Genomic DNA, 20,211 nt, shown 5'->3' with positions numbered 1-20,211 from the left:
GGATCAACGTTGGATGTACATCGTAAAAGCAATTAACTTTTTGCGATGTAAAAACATACGTTGGACCGATGTAAATTTTCCAGTTGTTTTTAGTTCCGTCGGTATTAATTTCATCATTAAACATATGACATTGGATCAACGTTGGTTTTGCATTCGAAAAAACAGCCGACGTTCGCGATGGTTTTACATACGTTGGCCCAACGTAAGTGTGCTAGCTGGGATATATATATATATATATATATATATATATATATATATATATATATATATATATGAACTTTTTCACTGCAAGAGGTGTTATTTTATGTTACATATATTTTTAAATTGTATACAGTCCCAGCTAGCACTTATACGTTGTTAAAACATTAGAACAATGTCGCGCGGAGCGTTGGCCCAACGTCGGTTGCCAACGTTGTTTTTATATCATTATGGTTACAAATGCGACGTCGCCAACAACAAAAATCCAACGTTGGAACAACATTTATTTTAAGTCGGTACAGTGTAGGATTTTACGTTGGCGCAGTGCTGTATATAATGCCTATTCAACGTTGTATTTTATGCTGATCCAACGTTATATTTTATGTTGTTTCAACGTTGTATTTTATGTTTATTAAACGTTGTATTTATGTTGATTCACCGTTGTATTTTATGTTGATTCAACGTTGTATTTTATGTTTGTTCAATGTTGTATTTTATGTTGATTCCACGTTGTATTTTATGTTTGTTCAACGTTGTACTTTACGTTGATTCAACGTTGTATTTTATGTTGATCCAACGTTGTTTTGTATGTTTATTCAAGTTGTATTTTATGTTTATTCAACGTTGTATTTATGTTGATTCAATGTTGTATTTATGTTGATTCAAATTTGTATTTTATGTTGAATCAACGTCGTATTTTATTTTGATTCGACGTTGCGTCTCTATATAGAAATGCCAAATACTTGGCGCCGCATTCTAAATAGATTCTTTAGATAAACCCTTTCGCTTAAAGGCAATACGTATACAGAAAGAACACCGTTTAACATGGTAAAGATTATATTATTCAAAAGAAAACAAACTATATATCACTACTCTCATAAAATTCATCGCTTTCTTGTTCATTATGGATTTTTTTCTTTAGTTTTTTCCTGTTTCCCGCCCTCCTTCCGCTATCACGATCGCATGCATATCTTAACCATTGTTTTATCACCTCTTCAATATCCGCATCGGTTGATTTTACTGCTTTGTTAAGATGGAAAGCAGCATAAGGTAAAGACAATACTAAATAGTAAAAGTAAAAACAATAACAAAGTTAAAAAAGCTAATACTATATAAAAAGCTAATAATATATAAATTTATTCAGTTGAACGTTTAATTTTAGAAGAATATTTTCAAATGGAGTTTACTAAAAATTTAAACGCAATCTTTACTCTTATAAAGCTACTGCTTAACATACAACTTAACCAACCATATACATGTAATGCTTTTTTGACCTTTCAGAGATTTACTTGACAAGTACAAATTTATTATTTTTATCAGCTGAATTACATATCAAGCTTATTTGAAAGACTATGATTTATTTATTACATGTCAAGGATAATGGACACAACTGGCTGAACTGTATACAATTTAAAAATATATGTAACACAAAATAACACCTCTTGCAGTGAAAAAGCTCATATATATATATATATATATATATATATATATATATATATATATATATAAATATATATATATATAACATTATCATTACATAGTTATTCATTTACAAACAAAGAATAACATGTCATTCTTGATGTTAATACTATTTTATTGACTCATTGCCCTGGGCAAACTTTATGATGTATTCTTGTTCTCAGACTCCAATCACTTCTTTATAATTGCAAATATTTAGTTTTTGGTTTGTGCTCTTCTTAAAATACCAAGTCGAATTTGGTTGGTTTGAGAAACCTGCATTTGGATCATATTCTAATGTCTGTTTTAATGCAGAATTAGAAAAAATAAAGGCATCATGGCACAATCCAGGATACTTTGCAACAACATCTCTAAACTTTCCATCAGCATCAATGACAACCTGACAGTTCAAAACAGGATTTCTTTTTTAAAAAAAAGAAGCTAAAAATCTTCAAAATGTTAAAATTTTTAAAAATCCAGAGAGCAGCTAAAACCTTTTTGGGAAATATTGACACCATGTTAGAACAGCTGTTCACCTTAAACTATATGACCTTATATTATAATATTGTTTTAAGTTTAGCACTTATGTTAACTAACTTGATGTTTTCAAACTTTAAAGAACTATGATGTGGTATTTAAAATATTAAAAAAAACTTCAACTTTTGTAATAAACATGTTGCACTTTGTGAAATTGAAGAAATGTCTCTTCATAAATCAAATATATTTTTTTACATATTATTAACAACATGAAGCCCTTTATAATAACATAATAATGTGAAATAAAATACAGCATAAAAAGCATTAGCACCTAAAAAAAAAGGAAATATAGTTTTTTTTTTTATAAAGAATAATAGAGCAGAAATATTTTTTTTGAACCTTGCATGCATTACATGCAAACATACAGAGACAGAATAAATCTGTGAAACAAAAGCTTTTTAAGTTTCTCATGTTAACTATGCCTGTGTAAGTAGGCCAAGCAGTGTATACTTTAAACTTTTTGACTAATGACTTAAAGTAATGTAATCAAAATGATCAGGTATCAAATCAAAATGATCAGGTATTAAATTAAAATGATGAGTTTACCTGCAAATATATGCTGGCTCATCAGCCATAGTAAATCCTTTGATTTGTATCATTGTACCATCTATTACACCAAGGAGACCTTTAACTCCGAATGATTGAAAGTACTTTCTCTTTGTTTCAGCCATCTCCTCTGGACTATCATACCATCTGACAAGGTGATGATAGTGCTGAATAAAATATTTGTAAAACTGGCGAAGTGTGCAACTGTAGCTTGACTGGCTTCCATGAGAGGTGTCACCTAAAATTACATGAAACAACATGTGAACGAAATATACATATTGACTACTATATTTTAATTAAGCAAAGCAAGTTAGTTATCTGAGAGAAAAGTGAACTTTGACAAGGTTAAACTCTAAATAACTTGAAAAATACAGTAACCTTACCAAAAGTCTGCAAAAATATAAAATCACAATTTAGGAAGAGTAGGAGGGTGCAGTATAAAAATTAATCTTTTGACAATCTATTATGCTAAGTTAAAAAAATTAGAGTTTGTTTGATTTTTGCTACACAATAATAAAGTTTCATATTTCCATATAGAGAAAAAATAAATTTTATTTTATTTCTATTTTCTTTTTCTTCTGTAAACCAAGTTTTCCAGGATTTCCCTGGGATTTTTGCTACCTTTAGGTTTGCTAGGCATTTTAGGTTGAATAAAAACCCTGTATAAAGCACCACCTTTAAGTTGCATTTGTAACAATCCATTAATAACAAGCATGTTTAACAATAAAGAATCATAAGATTGTAGCTAATCTTTTTGGTATTAACTAATAATTCTTACTAATTACTGGTTGAAAACTCCCAGTTGATAAAAGCCTTAGTGCTATCAGTACTTTTGCTATGAAAAAGATGTTATGCTATTATATATATATATATATATATATATATATATATATATATATATATATATATATATATATATATATATAGACATTATAAAGATATTAAATTATGTCATATTAACAATATGACAATATATCATCTAATATAAGATGCTATATCATTACATATAAGATATATTAAGCTTAATATATATAATAATATAACATCTTAATAAGATGTTATATCATTAAAATTCCGTTGTTTTTTATTAATATCTATGATTATTATTAAACCTTTTTATAATATATATAATTTATGTATGTTAAGATCCCTAATAATATATCAATCTGACAATAGAATTACATATGCATCATAATAATGTAATGCCATTCTCATTATTTAGTGATTTTAAAGTTACGCCAAAGTTAAGGGCAGCTCATTACAAACTTAACTTTACTTGCGAAAATTGAGGAGAGCAAGTTTCTAAAAAGTTTGGTGAAACCATTTCAGTTAGGTGAATACCGACAGTGCTAAACTTACGCAAAAACTTAGGGAAATTTTTTTTGAAACGCAACTGCGCAAGTTTGGTGATTACGACTTTTACAGTTTTAACTTATGCCAAACTGCTGTCAGACTGAAGCTAAAAAAAAGTTAGGTGAATATTCTCAAAGAACTTTTACGCTTCTCGGCCTAATGGCTAAGATCAAGTGTAGTCACTTGGATTGATGGCGAGCTGGCTAGGCCGGTGTACTTGTATTAAACAGATACTTTTCTTTTTTTCCGCCCGTTCCTCAAAGGGGAGGCAAACTCAGGGTCGACGTGCTTCTGGGTCTTCCCTGGAGAGGTTCGGGCAAGTCTGCAAGGCATCGGCCGGAGGACTCAAAATACTCAATACCTCAAAGAACTTTTACAGAACGTTCTTAGAACGTGCCCTAACGTATTGTGTTAGCTGGGATTACATTGGATCAACGTTGGGTTTAGATCGTAAAAACAATAAACTTTTTGCGATGTAAAAACATACATTTGTTCAACGTTGGTTGAATCAATATCAATTTAAATACATTGGATCAACGTTGGATTTACATCGTAAAAGCAATTAACTTTTTACGATGTAAAAACATACGTTGGACCAATGTAAATTTTCCAGTTGTTTTTAGTTCCGTCGGTATTAATTTCATAATTAAACATATGACATTGGATCAACGTTGGTTTTGCATTGGAAAAAACAGCCGACGTTCGCGATGGTTTTACATACGTTGGCCCAACGTAAGTGTGCTAGCTGGGGTTCAGCCAGTTGTGTCCATTATCCTTGACATGTAATAAATAAATCATAGTCTTTCAAATAAGCTTGATATGTAATTCAGCTGATAAAAATAATAAATTTGTACTTGTCAAGTAAATCTCTGAAAGGTCAAAAAAGCATTACATGTATATGGTTGGTTAAGTTGTATGTTAAGCAGTAGCTTTATATTAGTAAAGATTGCGTTTAAATTTTTAGTAAACTCCATTTGAAAATATTCTTCTAAAATTAAACGTTCAACTGAATAAATTTATATATTATTAGCTTTTTATATAGTATTAGCTTTTTTAACTTTGTTATTGTTTTTACTTTTACTATTTAGTATTGTCTTTACTTTATGCTGCTTTCCATCTTAACAAAGCAGTAAAATCAACCGATGCGGGTATTGAAGAGGTGATAAAACAATTGTTAAGATATGCATGCGATCGTGATAGCGGAAGGAGGGCGGGAAACAGGAAAAAACTAAAGAAAAAAATCCATAATGAACAAGAAAGCGATGAATTTTATGAGAGTAGTGATATATAATTTGTTTTCTTTTGAATAATATAATCTTTACCATGTTAAACGGTGTTCTTTCTGTATACGTATTGCCTTTAAGCGAAAGGGTTTATCTAAAGAATCTATTTAGAATGCGGCGCCAAGTATTTGGCATTTCTATATAGAGACGCAACGTCGAATCAAAATAAAATACGACGTTGATTCAACATAAAATACAAATTTGAATCAACATAAATACAACATTGAATCAACATAAATACAACGTTGAATAAACATACAAAACAACGTTGGATCAACATAAAATACAACGTTGAATCAACATAAAGTACAACGTTGAACAAACATAAAATACAACGTGGAATCAACATAAAATCCAACGTTGAACAAACATAAAATACAACGTTGAATCAACATAAAATACAACGTTGAATCAACATAAAATACAACGGTGAATCAACATAAATTCAACGTTTAATAAACATAAAATACAACGTTGAAACAACATAAAATATAACGTTGGATCAGCATAAAATACAACGTTGAATAGGCATTATATACAGCACTGCGCCAACGTAAAATCCTACACTGTACCGACTTAAAATAAATGTTGTTCCAACGTTGGATTTTTGTTGTTGGCGACGTCGCATTTGTAACCATAATGATATAAAAACAACGTTGGCAACCGACGTTGGGCCAACGCTCCGCGCGACATTGTTCTAATATTTTAACAACGTATAAGTGCTAGCTGGGTATCCACTATTGTTGCAGCACCAGTAGTAGTAGCTACCCAGCAAGCACACAACGTTGAAACAACGTTGAAACAACGTTGAAACAACGTTGAAGCAACGTTGAAACAACGTTGAAGCAACGTTGAAACAAGGTTGAAACAACGTTGAAACAAGGTTGAAACAACGTTGAAACAACGTTGAAACAACGTTGAAACAACGTTGAAACAACGTTGAAACAACGTTGAAACAACGTTGAAACAACGTTGAAACAACGTTGAAACAACGTTGAAACAACGTTGAAACAACGTTGAAACAACGTTGAAACAACGTTGAAACAACGTTGAAACAACGTTGAAACAACGTTGAAACAACGTTGAAACAACGTTGAAACAACGTTGAAACAACGTTGAAACAACGTTGAAACAACGTTGAAACAACGTTGAAACAACGTTGAAACAACGTTGAAACAACGTTGAAACAACGTTGAAACAACGTTGAAACAACGTTGAAACAACGTTGAAACAACGTTGAAACAACGTTGAAACAACGTTGAAACAACGTTGAAATAACGTTGATCAACCTCGATCAAACGTTATTTCAACGTTGTTTCAACGTTGTGTGCTTGTTGGGTAATACTCTTTGAATATGAGAGTCCAGTATGAGAGTACTGATTATGTTAATGCAGAGAGTGGTACTCTTAACAATGATGGTTTAATGTAATTTTTTAACAGTATCAAGTATCAATTAAGAGGCTAAGAGAATAAGTCAACATACCATCCTGATCAATACACAGCTATGCTTTGTTTGCTAAAACATACTGATAACTTTTCCAGATCTCAAAGATTGAATCAGTTGTACTTTTTGATTGAACCGAAATGACATAAGATTGAATCAGTATGGCATAAATATCCAGCAACAACATTAACCATATCAGTTAATACTGGTTTTGCTGATTGACAAGCATACATCACTTAAGGATCTGTTTCAAAGGGATCATTTACTTAAAAAGAACCTTTACGTCACATTTTTGGATTGTTTAAGGATAATGGTAAAGTTATGTTAATTAACTTTATGCTATTAAACTTTAACCCTTAAAAAAAGCCTAATGATGATGCTATTGCAAAAAGCAATGCAGCGGTAATATTTGATAGAGTTTATTGGTGGATACCAGTAGTAAAACCGTTATTGAAAGAAAAGTATAAACTTGTAAAATCCAAATAAAGTGCAAGTAAGCATAATTATTGCTTATAGATGCTTTATTGCATAAATCTTGCATATGAGAAAGTGTGAACAGTTGGATGTACCTGCTTCAACTAACTTTATTTAGAAAATTTTTAAAATTATCATCAGAGATACGTAGATTAAAATTTACAGGACTTCAAACTGATATAGATAATGATCACCCTCAGAAACCTGCTACCTATGATGATGTAAATCTGAAAAACATTTAAGTCACAGTAAATTCCACTAAATATTGTGCTGCTGCTTATGACATTAGCTTTACCCCATAAAAGATTGGTAGTATCTATGGAGATGGCATTTCATTCATATCAAAGTTTTGCAACATGGACAAATTTGTATAAAATCCAGATATAACTCCATCTGGTTATAAAACACCATTCCCAATTTTTGTTCTTGTTTTAAGCATATTACTAAAAAGAATATAGTCATCTGATCTTACTGATATAAAAGCATTTTAAAAGTTTGAGAAAGTTATAATTATTGGGTTGAAAGTCATGGTTGAAAAGATATTGAGAAAAACTAAAACATAGTGTTTAGTAAATTGGATTAACTACTAAGGCTTATAAAACTCTTGGATAAATAAATCTGCAGCCCATATTTCATCGATGTCATTTACAATCAGCCTTCTTCATTTGAAATGATGAATCACTGGTTTATGAAGTTCATCTGCAAGCTGATCCGTTCATTTCAGACCCTTCGTGGGAATTTTTTTTTTGACACCCAAACCGAATTTAGCTTTGGCTATGATGACGGGAGTGATGATTTTTCTTTCGTTAATTTCTGTTTGAGTGGGGTTGGGTATGGAGTTCATTTCTTTGACCGTCATTTGATCTGCCACATTCCTGTTTGACCTGCCGTTGAAATATTTCTAAGCGAGATCGTGATGGTACGCTGCATTGTTTACCCTGTCCACGGGTTTTCTCCATTCCTGGTACATGTCGGTGGAAGTGAGTCTTTTATCCAGGTTTGTGCCTGGCCCTGCGAAGTTCATGCCTGGAATGTGCATTTCTCCAGGAAACTTTGGCCAATAAGTTTGATTTTGCTAGACAGTTTGTTGAGCGATTCAACCAAGTCTCCTCCTATTGTGGATGAAAAAAAATTGTTTTTGGTCGTTCCGCAAACATCACAAGTTCCTTTGAGCATGTTTCTGTTGTTTTTACTTATATCATTTCTCAAATAAATCGTCTCTGTTTTTCTTTTGCATTTGACGCAGTACATTTTACTTAATAAAAAATTTAATTTTTTCCAGATTTTAAAAAATAGAAGTGATTTATTTATAATGGAGTATTGGAAAGAGCAAAAGGAACAGCAACAAATTTTTGCCGAGAAGTATAAGAGGAATCATCATCGGAAAGTCCGGCTGCTGATAAACGACTTTATTTCTGAATTTGCTGCTGAGACCGGGATAGCTCAATTACAACAACTTGCAAGATTTTGGAAAGTCCCTTTTCCAACCTGTGTACAAAATACTCAAAAGCTTGTTCGAGAAGAAATTGCCAAAAGAAATTTTTCTCGATTTGTTCAACATTTAAAGCAAGATTTAAAAAATGAACGCGAGTCCTGAATCAGTCAAAATCAGATTTCAAAACAATGGAGCGGAAAAACAGACATGGAATGCAAGCTTTTTGAAACAACCGACGACGTGCATGAACCTGAAGATCTTGACGCCACGAAAAAAAATTTAATGATCTTTGTCGATTTGCAATTGATCAAACAAAACTAGTACGAAAAATATTACATCAGAGGAAGGAATTCCAACGTCGACTGCTTCTATTTGGCTCAAAATTATTTCATGATCCCCAGACAAACCATCAGAGAAAATGCCAATTTTATTTGCCTCTTTCCGCAGGATTCAAAAAATGTGGATCATATTTATCGAGACCACGCTGTTGACATGAAAAAAGAAGACTTTAAAAAGCTTTGCAAACAATGCTGGTCTCAACGTCACGAACTTGCCGTGATTGATTTATCCTCCAAAAAGAACTACGTTAAATATTGTAGCGGATTTGACGATTTTTATTTTCAAAGTGTATAAAAAGCATGATGGGATTTTATTTACTTGCAAAATCGAAAAATGATACACCAACAATAGGAAACAGTTCAATCAAACACACATGACAAAAATAGGTTTTAAGTTTTAGGTCAGAGTTCCCAAAATATTTTTATGGAACTTTTATCAGTGACTCTTTAGGATACTGAATCTAGAAGCTTAAAAATCAAAAGGTAGCCGTTTTTGAAAAAAACGATTTCAAACTTTTGTATATTATTTTATAAAAGGGGAGGGGGTGAGAGTTGTAAATTTAAGGTTTTCTTTATAAAAAGTCAATATTAACACTTTCTAATGATGGTAAAGTTAATCCAGTATTGCAGGCAATTAAATTTTGATCATCTTAAGATGTTAATTTTCCTATAGAATTGTTGATGGAAGCATTCTTTACTTTATATAGTAATTTATTTATTTAATATAATAATAGAATGTTTCAAACCCTAGTTATTGTTTCGTTATTGTTAATATTAAACATAAAATACTTTATTAGAAAAATTATCTAACAAAACAGTAAACAGCAAAGAAAAACGAGACCATTTATTGAATCAGGAAATTATTTTTTGCTGTTGTTTGAAGAAATGCTTAAAATGTATTCCAGTCACGAAGTTATTAGAGGCTTACATAAGAATGTATGTAAAACCTGAATATTTAATATCTGTGTACAGTTATCCAACACGTATATTCCATATTATGATTAACTAATGCAATTATTTTATTAAAAAATACTTTCTGAAAATAATCATTATTTAAAAATTAATTTACTTTATGTAGGCATTTGTCCAACATGCAAAAAGTATGTAAACTTACTGAAAGGAAGTAAAGACTTACCAAATGCAGTTAAAACTCGATGGCAATCTTCCCAATTATCTAGATGTGTAAGCACTAGAAATTGTGATACATGCACAGCTTGTTCAATAGCTAGATCCAGATTTCCACATATGAAAAAAACAAAGAAATTAGTAAGTTCGAATAGGATGTGTAACGTTTGCTTATGTGCGATAAAGAGAGGAATTCGACATCAATGTAATGAAATGAACGTGTATACAAATCTTTCCGCTAAGTTATTTAATGCTTCAAAAAAAGTTCAGAAAAAAGTCACTTCAAATGTTTTAAGATCGATTATTAAAAAAAAGAAACTTAAGCATGAAATCCAGACACATCTAAATACTGGTAATTTGTTTATTAGATTTATTAGTGTTTTCGAATAGATTAAATCATCTAAAGTATTTTATTATTCAGGTGGGTTGCCATTACCTATAACTATTGGTGTTCCGCAATTAGATATTAGGAAAGTCAAATTTGAAGAAACTGAAAAAATGATTATTCGAGTTGGACTTAGTCAATTCAAATCACGCATCCTTCTGAAATCCTTAAGGAAAAGTGGAATTCAATTTGAGGAGAATCTTGAAAAAAAACTTTGCAAAAAAAGTAAACTCCTATCTGAATTTTATGATGTGAAGACAATTTTTGCTGAAGAAAAAAAAAAAAGTTGTCAACCGATGTGTCAAGAGACCTTGTTTATGTTTGTCAATTAACCGAGCTGCTTAACTTTGTAATGACTTCCAGAAAGCAAAACCCTTTCCAAACATTAATACAAATTGGAATTGATTCAGGTAAAAACGTTATTAGATGAAGAAATATTATACAACTTATACATAATATAGAACTTAATAATATATATTAATTACAAATTACCTTAAGTGATCCACCTCCTACAAAATATAATTAAAATTAATATTTTGTAGGAGGTGGATCACTTAAGGTAATTTGTAACCTCTTTGATCTAGAAAAAGAACGATGCGAAGATCAAAGTTCTCATGGAACATACTCTGGAATTAACCATTCCATAGTTCTTGCATATTGTGAAAACTTGCAGGAGACACACAAAAATTTAGTTATTTTATTAGATCTTCTAAAGCTAGAAGATTGTAAATATGTTCTTGCAGCCGATTTGAAAATAATTAATATTCTTCTTGGAATTTCAGTAAGTTATGATTTAAAGTTAATTTATTATGTAACTTTTAATTAGTTAATTAGGATTTTTCAAAAAACATAAGAAAATTTAGTCTCATGGCGGTATGTATGCTTGTGCTTGGTGTGAAGGAGAATGTGAACTTTTTGGTGGGTTGACAAGAACATTTTTATCATTGGATCTATGGCATCAGAGGTACATGGAAGCTGGTTATCGAAGTTCTGAAATGAAAGATTATAAGGTGTAAATGTTAATTATTATTTAATTTAAAAATTTAAAAATCTTTTTATTAAAAAAAAAAATACTGTTTTCAAAACTGGTAATCAAATTAATAAACTTTGATAGAATGTGGTGAATGTCTAATAAAGGAGAGAAACAAGTCAAAACTAGTTCTTGAAGTAATTCCTTTGCCGGAGCTTCATATGTTAATGGGATTTGTAAATCATATATCAACTTATATAATTTTTTATTGGCCTGAATACAAAGACTGGGTCAACTCACTTGGATGTATTAGAAGAGGATACCATGGGGGAACATATGAAGGCAATACATGTAGGATTATTCTTAAAAACTGTGACCAGCTTTCACTAAGGCTACCAATTTAACTCTTACCACTTCTATGTCCAATGAGAAAATTTGAGAAATTAGTTCAAGGAACCTTCGGAAGTTATCTTAACCCTTGTTATCTTCAACTAATAACTGACTTTGTTTGTTCCTACAAAGCCACACAAGAGTACTGTTCAGAGGTACAGTTAAATGTAATGAACTTGCTTTAAATTGACTTTGTATTAATATACTATTATTATTATCTATCTTAAGAATATTTTATTAGTTTCTAGGAAAGAAACTTACTGTGACCTGGAAAATACATATAATCTGAGCTCCTTTTGCAACAATTTATTGAACTTACTGGTCATTCTCTTGGACGATACAATGAACAGGCATCTGAATCGGCTCATTCAAAAATGAAGCCAATAATCGAACGATGCAATGTTTCACAATTAAACTCAAAGCACTCTCTTAGAAGCAGAAGAATTGTTGAATCGTTCAGCAGTACTATTTTATAGATTAAAAAATTCAGATACTTTGATATACGTTTATAAATTTAAAACATTTGATACAAATATATTTTTTTAATTGTTAGCTAACAGTATAAAAAAATCTTAGTTTTTTCTAACATTTGCATTTTGTAACATGAATAGTTAATCAGGTATATGAGTTAATATGGATAATAAGAATTCTCTTTTTTTTTTTAATGTTTGAGATAATTAACTTCGAGATAAATTTTAGATAACTAAAAATTAACATCTTAAGATGATCAAAATTTAATTGCCTGCAATACTGGATTAACTTTAACATCATTAGAAAGTGTTAATATTGACTTTTTATAAGGAAAACCTTAAATTTACAACTCTCACCCCCTCCCCTTTTATAAAATAATATACAAAAGTTTAAAATTTTTTTTTCAAAAACGGCTACCTTTTGATTTTTAAGCTTCTAGATTCAGTATCCTGAAGAGTCACTGATAAAAGTTCCATAAAAATATTTTGGGAACTCTGACCTAAAACTTAAAACCTATTTTTTTTATGTGTGCAAAACATACTTTGAAAGACCCATCGAGTTGGATTTGAACAAAAAGTAAAAATGGCGCTTGTGGGGCTCGAGACGTATTGCAGTTATACAAACATTAACTCTAAAAATAACGTTTTTAGGTACAGTCCAAACGTTGGTACAAATAGTTACAACATTTACATTAAAGAAGGAGCTTATGAATTAAATGAGATTAACGATTATCTTCAAAATGAAATGAAAAAGCAAGTTGGAAACTTGTACAGAGCGGACGGAGTGATTATTTTAGCAAACGAGTCTACATTAAGAACCGTATTGAAATTTGGAAAGCCAGGATCGACGACAAAATATTGGGTGGATTTTAACGTAAATAATAGTTTAGGGACACTCCTTGGATTTGACAAAAATGAATACACATACGTTGAGAAAAAAGAAGATCCTGCAAATCCTGATAAAATGACAAGTTTTATCGACACCTAAGAGTCTGAGAATATTGCGAGGATTGAAGAAACCTCGGTGCTCAGAGTGACGAACTACATTATCGGTTCGTCTTATTTGGATGGAAAAAGTACAAACGACATTTATTCTTTTTATCCAGAGGTTAAGCCAGGGGCAAAAATTGTGGAAAAACCTTTTCACTTGATATACCTTCCCATTGTGGTGAGCAAAATTTCAAGAATGGAGACGCAAATTGTGGACCAAAATGGTAACTTGATCGATTTTAGAGGGGAAGACATCTTTGTGAGATATCACATCAGAGAAAGAATATCCTCAATGTTGTCCGACCTGTACACGAGCAGCGCTCTCAATCGGTAAAAAAAATTTCTTTTGTTAAAAAATGAGCAATTATCAAAAGATTAGATTGAATATTTCACTAAGTCAAGCTGATAAAATAAAAAAAGCCATTCAAGATGAGAGCGATATCGGTGTAAAGCTGACTCATCAAGATTTGGACGGAAATTACGTCCTGGCAGTCACAAAGTCTCAACTGAATAAAATTAAAGAAGCGTACGGCAATGGCACTGGTGTCACACTTAAATTCAGCAAAAGGTAGTTGATGCACAACTCAAAAATTAAAGGAGGATTTATCGGTGAATTACTTCCTTTGTTAGGAATGCTCGGAAATACTCTAGCAACAAGAGTCGATCCAGCTCTCGCCACAGGACTGCTGGCAGGCGTAGGATTCTCTGCCGGTTCTGCTGTTGTTCATAAAATTGCAGGACGAGGCGTTGTTTACATGAACAAGAATGGAAAAGGAATGAAATTGACCGCAGCAGGATCTGGTTTATTTTTAAGTCCTTGGTCTAAAAACACATTTGTCAATGGAGATGGACTGTTCTTGAGAAGCGGAAAAGGATATAAATCCGTTGGATCCGGTTTATTGCTCGGACCCAATTCACCCTTTTACAGCATTCCCTTTTTAAATTTAATTCTTTAAGATTTTCCAGGTATCTGAATGACTCAAATTTTAAGAATTTTTTATTTCGCAAGAATAAAAAATTTAAAGAAAATACACTTTCACAATTCCAATCTCCCCCGTTGACGAAATCATCAGCGGTTTGTTCTTTTCAACAAACACATCCATCACGCTTGAAAAAGAAACTATTTTCGAAATTCAAAATAGCTGCTCTGACCGATGCACGCAATGAACCTGCATTTTGTCAGAGATATTTTCTTCTCCTTAAAGCTTAAAGCTTTCTGAAAAAATACCTTGAGTCTCCATTGAAAATATCAACAAACCCTTCTCGCGACTCACTCTAAATTCAGAAGTCGGCTTAATCATCTTACACATATCGCTAAATCTTGAAACCAAAATTCTCCTCTGAGACTCTGTAAGAAAGGAATAATGATCAAACCAAATCACGTTTTGAACGCTCTCCGTCACCACTTTTATGCTGTACTCAAACTTGTCTAAAGATCTCACATCACTCGTCAAACTGCCCAAATCAACAATCGAAAGCATTACCGTACTGTCACTTTTCATCGTTTTAAACGCCTTGCTAATGTAACTCTCAACATCCACATGCAACGGCTCTTCAAAATCAAACACATTATTCTCAAACTGATCCGAAAAAAGGTCAACTTCAATCATCAAATTTATCGTCGTCTTTGACTTCACATGAATTCCCCCTTTGTCAATGCTAAAACTCACCATCTTCATATTATTGAACAAAAGATCAAACAACGCTTTCAATTCACCTGCATGCTTTGTTCTCGCACGAAACATTTTTTTTTAAAAAGAAAGAATTCTTTTATGTCACTCGCTCACGGACACTACAGATTTATTATGAAAAGGTAAGTAACCCACACTATAACAAAAATGGACCAGAACTACCATTTATTGGAAGTTCTTTTGAAAAAAAGTCAAAACACATCAAAAGTTAAGTAAAATGAGCCAGAATCAAAGGTCAAAAAAATATATAAGCAAGAACACACCATGACAAAAAATACTCCAAAAATGAAAATGAGCCAGAACCGGCATTTCCCCCCTACTGATGCTTGTACAAAACTAATAGATAACGCCGCTACTAAAATTCTTACCCCAAAGTCACAACCTATATTGGAAAAATATATTGGACTGAGTGGTTTGACACAAAAAGCAAAAGATAATTTGCAAAAGTAGACTGGTTTAACAGATTTTAATTCATTCATAGATGAAAGTGGTATGAAGAAAGCTATTGATATTGAAAAGTTAGTACGTTAGTTGAATGGCGCTCCTAACAAAAAATTTGGTTGAAAAGGATCTGGAATGAAAGTTATAGCGTAAAATTTTAGAACTAAGCTAAAATATGCACTTTGCGCTATAAAATTGCAAATACTATAAAAAAAGTTTTTTGTGCATATGAAAATATGTAATTCTGTCGAGACATTTATAAAAAATTTAAAACATCTTCAATAATAATGAAAAATGCTGAAATTAGTTTAAAAGGGTTGAGGTGTTAAAAGTTACAGATATACAATATAGATATAAAAAAAGTAGTTGTAATGCTATCAAAACAGAAGAGAGGAAAGTTAAAAGAAATAGAAGTATCTATGAATATCTCAAATCTCAATGCGTGATAGAAATAACTATATTGTATGGTGATAAGATTACGCAAATACGAATGACAAAAACCATTTGTCTCTATTAACCTTTGTAATGTATATATAAATGACGAAGAAAAGTTATTTGCTGAGATTTGAGTAATTTAAAATGTGTTTTTTCTATATAATTTTTTCCAATATTTAAACACAAAAAAGATTTTTATCTATAATAAAATGGACATATTAAATTCCACTGTAACGCCTTTAAAAGAAAAATGTATTGAATCGTGTGAGCATCAATCGTTTAAGGTGGAAAACCCCTCAGAAATATGAAATTTTTGAAAAAAAATGTTATTTTCTTGTTTTGTGCAAAATTTATCAGAGAATCACCATCTGAAAACCATTTTTGAAAATTCGCTATAGATCTTCATTAAAAAAGATTTTATTGAACCCCAGTATTTTAAGCTTCCTTAACAACCGCCATAACAACGGCAATTTTTTTTGCCTTAACTAAAAAATAGTCCAATTTTACTAAAAAATAGTCCTATTTTTTTATATGAAAAATATATCTTATCAAGTAAATTGTATTTTCCATTGTTCAAAACAACTTGAGTATAAAAACAGTTACTGGAAAGCTCATAAATATATCATAAATCTTCTATAATGGCTAAGGCTTGCAGAGTTCAACAAAAAGCTACAAATAATAAAAGGAAAAAAATAATTAATGTAAAAAAGAACTTAGTTATAAATAATTTTGATATGGATGTAAATATGGAATCGAATATTGTAGATATGAACATAAATGTTACTACAAGTGTTGAAGATGTAAATGTAAATATGGGGAAACCAGTTGATTTTAACTTTGTTAATTCTGATGAAATATGTGCTTCTGCTAGAAAAGTTAAAAAAATTTCGTCATCAAGACCAAAGTTATCTAGTAATATAATTACTGGATCCTGTTTTTAGATTTAGAAACTCTAAACTCTGTAGTTTCTACCCTTAGATGTCCAGAATGTATGTCATCTAAGTTGTTTCTTTCTGAAAATGAAAACAAGAGAATTGGTCTAGCGTCTTGTCTTTATGTTAACTGCTGTGTATGTGATTATTCAAGAGAATTTTATACCTCAACATTGAATATACAAAAAATTTTTTGATATTAATACCAGGGCTGTTTATGCTATGAGATCATGTGGTCAAGGCTATTCTGGATTCTCAAGATTTGTCTCATTAATGGACATGCCTAAACCAATGACTGCTAATAATTATAATAAAATTGTTATAAAACTAACTAATGCAGTAAAATCTGCAGCTGAAGACACTATGATGGATGCTGTTCAAGAACTAAAAGACTTGAAGAGTGATCTTATTTTAAATTCTATTCCAGACCATGTGCCCAATGTTATTGATGTTGCACTTTGATGCAGTTGCCCATTTTAACATTGGTAGACAAGCTAGTGTTTTAGTTTTAGAAAAATGAATTTAAGACCTGGAAAGTATTTGTTAGAAGGATGTTGGAAAATTAATCAAAAGCGGTTATACTTAGCCATATATAAAAACACAGAACGAGCAAAGAAACACAGACAAGTAGTTCGTGGAAAAAAGAAGAGTCGATATGACAAGTTTATTGAAAAAGAGCAAAACCCATATCAAACTGGTGCATTTTAAGATTTAACTTTTTTTATTATATAGAGATTTGGATATTTATTTACACTATTTTGAAATTTTTTATGTCAGCATTTTTAAAAGCTGTTTTTCTCAGATGTAGAGTTTTTAAGACGCCGGCCAGTATATCTAAATAACTAAAAGTGGTGTTAAGCTAAAATTTTAAGTATGAATTTGTTTGATTGTCTTCTGTGATTTAAACGTGACAGATTTTTTTAAAAATTGAATCCAGTCCTTAAATCGGTCAACAAAGTCATAAAATTCGGTCAAATTTTTTACATGTACTTTGGTCCAATATATTAGCCTATTAAAAATTATTATGAAAAATCTGCTTTGTTCATATCACAGAACTACCTTGTTAGAACAAGTATGCAAATAAGATTTTGTTAAAATTGTGTATATCTTTAGATACATTGGCCGGGGTTTTTCAATATTTTGGTGTTTTTGGCACCTGCTACAGCTACCATTTTATCCAAAAAAAATTTTTTTTGTTTTTTTTAGTTAATTTTGTTATTTACTTTATGTATATGAAGTTAAATTTATAAAATATTGATATTTACTCAAAAAAAATTTTTCAGGGGTTTTCCACCTTAAATCAAAATAAGGTACAAAAGCAAATGCCCCTGGTGATATATGTATAAACGTTGAGTTAAAAGATATTTTTACTCATCCAATATATAATGCTCTTCGAATATGAGACTCCAATATGAGAATACTGATTATGTTAATGCAGATAGTGTGACTGCTGTAAAATGCCGGTTCTAGCGCATTGAGACCTTTTATATTGGGGGGGGGGGGTTTCGAGGTTTTTCCAAGATGGCGTTCTTTTTAAATTCTTGTTAGGCTTAATGTTTTCAAAGATGACTTACCTTTTATTTAAAAAAAAATGTGAAGATCTAAAAAAATTTCTTTCCGGAAAATATTTTTTGTGATGTTTCTTTTTGTTAAGTTTTCAAAATATTTCTTGTCATGATTGTGATAAAAAATATCTTACCGCAATGATTTAAATTTATTCAGTAGCAGGTCTGGTTTTATAATGCCCGATAGCCAAGGTGTTAATTTTATCATTTTGTCTGATCCTTTTGTCATCGTAGGGGCTGAGAGCAACTTTGTTAATTTGTTCGTTGTAAACATCGTGAAGACGAGATCGGATAACGTTCATGGTTGCAAGCTGTTCTTCTTCATTCTTTAAGCTGTTGTAGTAATCTTGGTGAGTGATGCGATTTTCAACTACTTTCCTTTTGATCCCTTTGGATTTTTTGTGTTCTTCTTCATGGATCTTGTAAGAGTAGAGCTTAGGTCGAAGCCCAACAAACTCTTCAATTATTTTACCACCAGCCTCGTCTTTGAACATGCCGATGATTTTATTATTTAAGCCCACTTTAAACCCAACGTTTTCAATAGCAGGATGGTTATTAGGAAAGTTGCTCGTGTCAAACATGTTTTTAACATCGTTAGCAATGCCTTTAAAAAAATCTTCCGTTTCGATTTCGTAAAAGAGCGAGTCAGTGTCGGTCATTAGCAACTTGGCTTTATCACCGTATTTAGGTTTGATGTAGTCGTAATGGAATTCAAACATCAAAGTCTTGCTGATGTCGAGGATACTCATTCCCAAGTAAACAGGCTTATCGTAAAAGACTTTTGTTTTCTCCATGTGAACCGCGATTAAGTTTTCATCAAAAATGGTGTTTTGTTTATAACGAGGGGTTTTAGACAATTTTGAGGCTTCTTTTTTGTGGTGATAAGTCTGATATCAACGCGCTTTAGAATATTCTCCATGGTTTTTCCAAAGACAGAGTTGTTCATGAGTTTGAAAAATTCCTTATCAGATTCGTTTTCAGCTTTTTTTCTTTCATCAGTGTTGAGGTCAATGTATATTTTCATGAAAGGCTCTTCTCTAAAGGTGATCCCTCGATGAATTTTGGTGATGACTAGTCCCAGTCGCTCATAGAGTTTTAGGTTTTCATGATGAACGACGTATTTTTCTTTATTGTTTAAATTGGGAACGAGTTTATCCACTTTTCCAATCGTTAATCTTTCAGGTGCCGGAGGGTAATCGTTGAATTCGTCGTGAAGGATTTCATGACAATGCAAGTCAACTTCTAAAATGCACGGCATGGATTTCCAATTTTTAAGATCTTCTTCAGTCATCCATTTGAATCCTCCAACGGGAAGAGGTTTGCTCATGGCCCATCCATACAAATTGTTGGCATCAAAATACTGAAGGAATTTGGACGGTTGTGAAGGATCATAGTCGTCCATGTATATGTTATTGGCAGTTCCATATCGGTTCGAGATCATGCAGATTCCACCGCGTATTCCTTTTCGAATCATGTTGAGCATGTCAGGATCGGTTAATAATTCTAATATAGTTTCAGTTTTCTTTAACATGGCGTCCCAAGCTAAACCAGGAGAGGTGTAATACCAGGCGGGATCAAGACCGTAAAAACTCAAGCAAACGTCTCTGAAATTTTAAAGATATCTGCTAGAATCAGCACGTCAGACTTGTTGTACAGCTCATGGTAATTTTTAAACGTTTTGCATCCAAATTCTTTATAAACGTTTTGAGCATGCGCGTAGTCTTTTTTTGCTGGTTCATCGTTTAGTTTGG

The 20,211-nt window shown here is 31.5% G+C and overlaps 1 pseudogene across 1 annotated transcript; it reads left to right on the top strand.

Annotated features, from left to right (window-relative positions):
* Positions 1 to 8,863: 8,863 nt before the first annotated feature.
* On the top strand, positions 8,864 to 12,593 carry LOC149890748 (uncharacterized; annotated as a pseudogene). The gene is made up of 7 exons (XR_016450688.1): positions 8,864 to 10,002; positions 10,145 to 10,543; positions 10,655 to 10,986; positions 11,119 to 11,357; positions 11,440 to 11,586; positions 11,691 to 12,091; positions 12,178 to 12,593. The product of XR_016450688.1 is annotated as an uncharacterized LOC149890748 (transcript).
* The last annotated feature ends 7,618 nt before the right edge of the window (positions 12,594 to 20,211 follow it).

This window comes from Hydra viridissima, unplaced genomic scaffold, assembly GCF_058129835.1.
Source record: "Hydra viridissima isolate aposymbiotic clone 2 unplaced genomic scaffold, HvirCarnegie_v1 scaffold_3, whole genome shotgun sequence".
NCBI classification, from domain to species: Eukaryota; Metazoa; Cnidaria; class Hydrozoa; order Anthoathecata; family Hydridae; genus Hydra; species Hydra viridissima.
This window is presented reverse-complemented; position numbering and strand designations above follow the sequence as displayed.